Source organism: Nicotiana tabacum, chromosome 14, assembly GCF_000715075.1.
Source record: "Nicotiana tabacum cultivar K326 chromosome 14, ASM71507v2, whole genome shotgun sequence".
In the NCBI taxonomy this organism is placed as follows: Eukaryota; Viridiplantae; Streptophyta; class Magnoliopsida; order Solanales; family Solanaceae; genus Nicotiana; species Nicotiana tabacum.
In genome coordinates, this window is record NC_134093.1 from 96144121 (window position 1) to 96151912 (window position 7792).

The window sequence follows — 7792 nt, forward strand, 5'->3', positions numbered from 1 at the left end:
TTATCATGTTTATCGTCATCCTATAACAAGTTATTAAGAACAATTCTTTTAGTCACTACCATGATTTTTTGCTTCAATCGTTTTACCCTAACAGCGCCTCAACTTTGGTTACTTCCCTACCACGGCCTTCTGCCTTACTGGTTTCACCCTTAGGATGGCATAGTCTGGGCTTAAACTACTCTCAGCATAATTATTCATGGCAAACTTACTAAAATTATTCTAAATAACAGTTATAACATGATAACAATTATGATAATCTAGAGATTTCAGGAATATATGTATTTAGCTATACATATTTAAAAAAAACTTACTTGATACTGTATATCGGGGATTTCTTCTTTCATAGGTTTGGATTGCTCCATAGATTAAAGATGTTAATTTATTTCACTGAATAGATTTTTACAAGAGAGGTTACAAGAGAGTTTTTTCAGAAGGATGTGAAAGGGGTAAGGTAAGGTGTGTCCCTCTAAGCCTTAAGGGCTATCTATTTATAACGGAATCTAATCCAAACATCGTCCTCCTAACTTTACACTTGGACGGTCTAAAATTAAAGTAAAAGACGCGTTCCCAACAGTTTTTTCACTGACAGTGGTAGTGATAAAGTGGGACTCACAACAACAACTTAAAAACTAAAAGACGGAAAATAATTTACATAAAGTCAAAAGTTGCTTTAATAATTACATAGCTTTTTTTCTTTATATCATTTTCTGCTTCTTCTTGGGTCCTGCCGATCCTGCTAGCTGTCCTTTTTTTTGTCTTGTAGCTTTTGTTGTAAGATTCCTTTGTCTCTTTCTTGATATTTTGTTGCGTATCTTTTTAGTTTTCTTCTTCTTCAAATTTGATTTCTGGAACTATGTTTTTCTCTCCTTGACATTTCGAACATATGTGCTCTGAGTAGATTGGACTAATTTGTTTGCAGTATCTTGTCATTAAGTTTTGAGAAATAAATTCTCCTCTAATAGCTCTTGTAATGGGTGCTTCTTCTGGTTGGATTAATGTTTTAATCCATCTCCGTATCTCTTCCATGTCGTTTTCCCTTAGGTTTTTTGAATGGGTGTAGATCATCGTGTGTTCTCGGGATTGGTATCCCCAAATAGGTTTTTCTTCTACATAATTGTTGACTAGTTCACTTAGAATGGTTGATAGTCCTATAATTCTTTTGTTTGAGTAGAATGCTGGTATATCAGGTTTGGGTATTTCTGGTTGTATTTGTACATTTTCTGGGATAATCATTTCTCTAGTTAGTCCTAATTTAATAACTTGGATTATTGGTTTTATCTCGTTATAGAGTATCTCTGCTGGTGCTACATAAAATTTTATATAAAATAGGTCTCCTTTGGTGATTCTCTTGTAGGTAGTAAAGGCACTATATAGCTCTGGTATTGTAGCTATTTCTTGTCCGGTTTGTGTGTACACTGTACTTAATAGTCCGTAATTGTAACATGTTTTAACTAAATTTGCATTCGTCCCTGGTTGGGCAATCAGTCGGTTGTATCCTTGTAATGGTTGTGTTATATAGTCTGTTTTTGGGTTTTGGGTTGTTTTTGATCTCGGATTTAGGTTTAAAAAGGTTTGAATCTTGTGGATATTTTGTATATAGCTGTTGGTAATATAATCGTAGGTTTGTTTTTCCTGGTTTAAGCTTTCTCTATAGCTAGTTGTTTGTGGTGATGGTGTCAAAGGATTTTGGGATTTTGGGGTATATGGCTTGTTGAACATGGCGTTCATATTTGTATTTGTATGTTTTCCTTTTCCTATTGCTGATGTTGATGTACCTGCAGCTGTATGTAAAATAGTGTTAGTTTGTAGGTTTTGGGTTTTTAGGTGTTTCCCAACGTCACCTCCTAGGTCCGCATGTTTTGAGCCATGCTGCTGGCTTAGTTCCGCATGTTTTGAGCCATGCTGCTGGCTTAGGTTTTTTGCTTCTATAATCTGCAACCTCTTTTCTACTTCCGTCATTTGTAGTGATAGTGTAGTAAGTATTGAAAATAGGTCTTGTGTAGTTTCTTCTTCATTTGTTTGTGTACTTTTGTCTTGATAAGTAATCTGCAATCACATTCTTGTCAGTAGGAATTATTTCTATTGTAAATGTGAAATTTAGTATATTTAATACGAGTCTTCGTATTTCTTTCGTTGTAACTGAGTCTTGTACCTTTTTGGTTATCCACCATTTAACTTGTGTGTTATCTGTTCTAACAATAAATTTGTTATATACTATATATGGTTCAAACGATAATAAACACTTATATAAAGCTAATAATTCTTTTCTATTTATTTCCTATTTTAACTGTGGTTCCGTAAATGATCCTGAATAATATCTACAGTGATGTTCTATTTTTTCATCCTTATATTTGTATTTAAGTACTCCTCCATAACTATGGTTACTTGAGTCTGTCTCTACTATATATATAAATTCTCTATTTTCATCTGGAAAATATAGTTTTGGTAATTTTTTACACATATCTTTTATTTTTTGTATATATGTTTTGTCTTTTTCATCAAAGTGATATTCTATATCTTTCTTTAATTTTTTCTGTAAAGGTTTTAAATTTTCTGCCAATTTAGGTATATATTCTCTAACTTGGTTAACTAATCCTAAGAATGATTGTAATTTCTTTTTTGTATCTAGGGTTTCATTTAAATTTATTATTTTTTGTACTATATGTGTTTGCATTTTAATTCCATTTTTATCTATTTGAATTCCTAAGAATTCCACCTGATTTTTAAGTATTTCTGCCTTATTTTTACTAAGGCTAATTCCTGAGGATTCTATTATATGTATGAATTTTTCTAATAATTTTATATGTTGATCTTGTGTCCTTGAGTATAGTAGTATATCGTCTATGTAGATTATACAGTTTTCTAATTGATTAAAATAGCTATCCATAAAATGTTGGTATCTTCCTGGTGCATTTTTATATCCAAATGGTAAAACGTTCCATTCATAAAATCCTTGTGGTACTGTAAAAGCTGTTAATTTTTTAGATTCTTCTTCTAATTTTAGGTGATAAAATCCTGATTTACAATCGAATTTACTGAAGTAATTATATCCTTGTACTTGCCTTATTTTTAATATTTTATTTGGTATCGGGTAATTATATGTTTTTGTTTTTGCATTTAAATTCCTGTAATCTATTACCATTCTACTTTTACCTCTTTTTTGCTCATTATGTTTATTTACTATAAATGCTGGGCTATTATGTTTACTATTACTTTCCTGTATATAATTATTTTTTAATAGTTCTTTTATATGCATTTTGAATTCTTCTAGATCATTAAAATTATATTTTAATGGTTTCTGTGTTATTATACTATTTTCATCTATTAATTCTATTTTTACTTTCGTTTTATGTTTATCCCATCCTTGAAGGGGATTTTCATTATATAATGATTCTAATTTGTCTTGAATTATTTTTATCTTATTTATAGCAAATATTATTAATTCTATTTGTTGCTCATTTATTTTTTCATTTTCTAATTTTTGGGTTACCTTTTCACTTCCTTTAATCCACGGTGTTGTTTTTCTTATTTTATTTCTTACTCTTTTTGCTCCTATTTTTTGTTTGCATGGTGTAGTAAACCACCAATGAGTTTTTGTTATTATATGTGGGTATAATTTATCTAAAAAGGGCATTCCTATTAATATATCTTTATTTGTAAATTCATAACTATATATTTCATCCATAGTTAGTATTTTATCCCATATTTGTATTTTTATATTTTTTGCTTTTTGTGTTATCAAGCTTCCTTCATTGTTAAATCCTGTTACCACAATAGGTGTTAATAATTTTTCCCATTTATCTTCAGGTAAACAGTTATGTCTGCATACATTTACTCCTGCTCCTGTATCTATCATGGGTGTATAATATCTGCTGTAATATCCTTCTATTATTATTTTTGCTAGTATATATATTTTTGTCATGTTAAGGTTCTTTCAATTGTTATTTTCTTATTTTTATATGTTATTATAAGATGTCTATCTCCTAGGTTATATGGTTTAACTGTTTCTAACCATTTTATTCCTAAGGTAATATTTTCATTTCCTTGGTAAATATTAAATTCTATTTCTACTGGGATTCCTCCAATAATTAGTTCCTTCTTTGTTATTTCTTCTGTTCCTACCAAATTTTTAGGTAATCCTGGGCATATTGTTTCTGTAGTTATTATTTCACTTTCTTTAACTAGTTCTTTAGTTATATAATTGTCTTCTTGTCCAGTATTTATCATTATTAGGTATTTTCTTTGATCTATTACTCCTGTTATATAATAGTTGTGTAACTCCGGTTCTTTTATTAATCTTTGTGGGTTTGTATATTCTAATCTTCTCGAGGTACTTGCTCTTGAAGATGTAGTTTGTGGGGATTCATAATTTATTCTTTTAGATGTGCTTAGTCTTTCTCTTACTATTTCTAAATCTCCTTCCATATCTATATCTTTGTAACTATAATCATTATTGTCTATGACTGATATTATACTATCAAATGGGTTTTCTATCTTTATTTTTTCAATCTTATTTCGTGCTGTTATTTTGTGATTGGTTGTTAATATATATAAATTTTTACATTTTGCTGTAAATATTTTACTTCCTGGTGCCAGCTCTATTCCTGACATTTTCCAGTACAATACTAGTGATTTATCTATATTAGCATCTTTTAATGCTACTGTATAGTTAGCACTAATTATAAATTTAAATTTTTGGTATATCAAATTTCCTTTTATTGCACAAATTATACTCTTTTCTATAGGTTGTACTATTCTATCATCTGCTAAATATATTTCTATTGGTGTATCTATCCCTTCTCTAAAACAGGCTTTTATAAGTATTTCTGTTCCTCCTAAGTGTACATATTTGATCGGATTTTTTGCTTTTATATTCTGAATTTCTTTATTTATTGTTCTTTTATTTATTATAGGTATTTTAGATTTTCCTCTAGTATATTTACAATCTATTATATGTTCTTTTTGACTTATTACATAATATTCTTCTTTTTTAATTTTGAACCAGTTTTTTTATTGTTGGTACTTCTAATATTTTACCGATGCTTAAATCTAAATCTTTTCCTTTTATTTTTTCAAAAATATCATTATCAAATATTACTTTTTGTTCACTTGATTCTTCATCCTTATATTCTTCTCTGCTTATTATTTGTATATCGTTTTCAGTCATTTTCCTCTATATCTGATAGTTCTTTTTCTGATTCTATTTCTGTTTCTAATTCAGGTTCTAATTCATAAATACTATCTTCACTATCTAATTCATAATCTATATAGTCTAGTTGCATGTATTCTTCATTATCAGTGTTAATTTCTGTTATTTGTTTCTTTTTAGGGTCTCTAGGTAATTTACAATCTTTGGCTAGGTGTCCTAATTTTCCACAATTGTAACAAGTACATTCGGATAATTTTTTCTTAATTCTATATGGTCTTTTTCTTTTGTAATCTTTTATATAATATCTTTTCCTCGGGTTTTTATACTTATATTTTAACTTATTTCTTCTATATTTTTTATATTTTCTTTTATAATTTTTCTTTTTATAATAATTATCTGTACATCCAAACTGGGGTGCAGTTTTAATTTTACAACATGTAAGGTTTTTTATCAGTGTTTTTTCCATTTTAATTTCTTCTTTATGTTTTTCACATAATTCTATAAACCAATTCTTTAAATATCTAATTCTAGCTCCTAAGGTATCTTCTAATCCTGCTTTTTCCCAATCTCTTATTATTTTAGAACTAAAAGGTTCTGGTAATTTTGTAAAGTATATTTTTCTGATTTCTTTTTCTTCTTCAACACTATATGTTCCTTTATAGTAATATTCTTTAAATGCACACGTATATTCGTCTATGTAACACATGTTACATATAGCTAGTTTGTTCATTAGATTTCTACTTACTGTTTTTTCCTTTTGTTGCTCTTCTATTTCTGTTGTCATACTACTAAATTCATTTCTTATAGCTAATTCATATTTTACTAATATGTCTATAGTTGTTGTAGCTGATTCACCATCGAATTTTTTATTACTTCTTAATGCTTTTATACTTTCATCATTTAGATTTTGTATCCATAATTTTACTGTTCCTATTATTGTCCTTTCTATATATCCTGGTGCTTCTGGAATTGGTATTTTATTATCTATTAATTGTTTTGATATATATCATACCCATAGTTGTATTATTTTATTAACGTCTTCTACGCAATCTAAGTCCAAAAAGTTATATTGTTCATTTATTATTTTTGGTGTCCATTTTCTGTTTAATCTTTTATCCCATAATACTTTACTTCTGTCACTTCGTTCATAATTATTATTGTAATATGTTGGTATTGTTTGTTTGTATTTTCTTTCTTTTGATGTACTTGGTTTTTCGCTTATATCTCCGGCATATATTTCTGGATTTATTACGTTATTTGTTTTAGTTATCAGTTCTGTATATGTTTCACTTATTTCTGAATCTTCTGAACTTTCTGTATTCTGTTCATTTTCATTATTAGTTTCATTTATTTCTTCAAGTTTTACTTCTATGTCCTCTTTTAATTTTTCCCTAAATTTTTCTATTTCTTCCTTCAATCTTTCTTCTTGCTCTAATTCTTTTTTCTTTTCTCTTTCTCTCTGTTTGTTTTCATATAATTCTTTTAATATTGCTAATTCTTTTTCTAATTCCATTATCCGGGTGTTTTTGTTTTCTTCCACTTGCTGTAATTCTTTTTTAGCTTGTTGCCTAATTTTTTCAATTTCATTTTTCCTATCAATTTCTTCATTTTCTTTTATTATTCTTGTCATTGCTGTTAAACTATCTTCTAATCTTGCAGTTTCTTTTTCTAATATTAAATATATGTTTTCTCCTACTTTCTTATATCTTCTTCCTATATTTGAAGTTATTATTTTTATTTTTAATCCATCCAAATTTTCGTATGTTTTTTCGTCTACCGCAAATTCTTCTTTATTCATATTTTATGTTTAATCTTAAGTTGTAAGATATACTTATATTCTAGTTTTGACATTTTGTTTATTAATTTGTCCTTTTTCGTGGTTTTATATTCTTTATATAATTCCTGTAATTTTGTTATTGTTTTCTTTTCTTTTTTAGGATTTTTACTTGTTAATTTTTTATCAATTATAATTGGTAATTGGTATATTCTAGCTCAAATTGAATCCGAACCAGTATAAAAATCCTAGAGTCTTTAATTTCTGCATTTTATTTTGCTTTAGTTATTTTCTATTTTTATCATTCCGTCGACTAATAAGCAAACTAGTCAACTACCTAGGGTACAAAAGAAAAAAATCGACAATTCACCCCCCTCTTGTACTTACAATTGGTATCAGAGCAGGTCTCCCACTTTTTATCTTTTGCTTAACAGCTAGCAAGAAAAGTTCATGTCAAACCAAGTGAAAATTGGAGCACTCTTTCAAGAAGGGACATCACAAGTAAGGTCACCATACTTCAATGGACAATACTTCTCCCACTGAAAAATACACATGGAAATTTATGCGAAATCCTATAATGTCACAGTATAGCGCGTCATAAATAAGGTGAACTATCCACTACCAGTAGTTGCTCAACCACCCGCTGATCTTGAAGATATATATGAATACACAGACGAGCAAATAGGTTGTTATTTAGGTTAACGCTAAGGCACAAAACTTGCTCTATAATATTATTAGTGGAGAAGAGTATGAAAACATTTCAAGCTATGATACTGCCAAAGAAATGTGGGACAAATTGGAATTTACTTATGAAGGAACCAGCAGAGTGAAAGAAACTCGGATAAACATGTTGGTTCATGATTATAATC